Consider the following 768-nt stretch of genomic DNA (forward strand, 5'->3'; position numbering starts at 1 on the left):
GAGCGTGTTGCTTAAAATGTTACAGATGGTTGCCATTATCACGTCCGGTGAGGCGCTTTTATATCACTCCCGACCGTTCATCTCCAAGGGCCTTCATGAACGTGTTTTTAGGACGACTCGAAACAGAATGATCGTTCCGTCCGATTCCCGCGTATGGCTCGTAACCCCTTCTATAGTAACTCGAGCATGCGCTGTTTCGTCCCACTCCCTCTCACATATATTCACGACGGTGACATCCCCGATTATCTCTTCACAATGTTAGCAATAACTTTGTATCGATATTACCGTAAAAGGGAAATTTCTTCTGGCCTTTATCTTTCTTTCCTCCTTTTGATCCCTTTTCCTCCTTTGATACCGCTGTTCTTCATTCTCCATATTCATATCATTTCGATCGTTTCACTTTGTCAAAAGCGAATTGTGTTTACCTTCGTTCCGAGAGGAAATTTCTGTTTATATTGACTAATTCATATTTGTTCATTTCTTGGGATAGAATGTCGACATTAACAGGAAAGTGGAATTCAAAATATTGTATTTAAACGAAATGGTAATCAATCTCATGGAGAATATCCCTACCATATTTATAACTTATGCTTTGCGCGATATTGATCGGTTGATCCAATAACGATGGCTAGAAGGAAATTTGTAGATCTCTCCTGCGTTGAATATTATGATAGTGTTACATTCAATATACGCTTATTCGAAAAAAAAAATCTGAGGGATAGTACATTAGGAAACTACAAATATTATCTTACTAGAAATATAATAAAA

At 37.8% G+C, this 768-nt stretch overlaps 2 long non-coding RNA genes across 2 annotated transcripts in view; both read left to right on the forward strand.

Moving 5' to 3' along the window:
* Positions 1-126, forward strand: part of LOC122636791 — an 80,039-nt gene extending 79,913 nt beyond the window's left edge. Inside the window, exon 5 of the long non-coding RNA XR_006329060.1 lies at positions 26-126. This is a non-coding gene — a long non-coding RNA (uncharacterized LOC122636791). The remainder of the gene's footprint in view (positions 1-25) is intronic.
* LOC122636802 overlaps positions 1-768 on the forward strand; it is a 268,896-nt gene that overhangs the window by 167,563 nt on the left and 100,565 nt on the right. The gene's annotated exons all lie outside the window — the stretch shown is intronic.

The sequence above is a fragment of the Vespula pensylvanica genome, chromosome 23 (genome assembly GCF_014466175.1).
Source record: "Vespula pensylvanica isolate Volc-1 chromosome 23, ASM1446617v1, whole genome shotgun sequence".
Lineage (NCBI taxonomy): Eukaryota > Metazoa > Arthropoda > Insecta > Hymenoptera > Vespidae > Vespula > Vespula pensylvanica.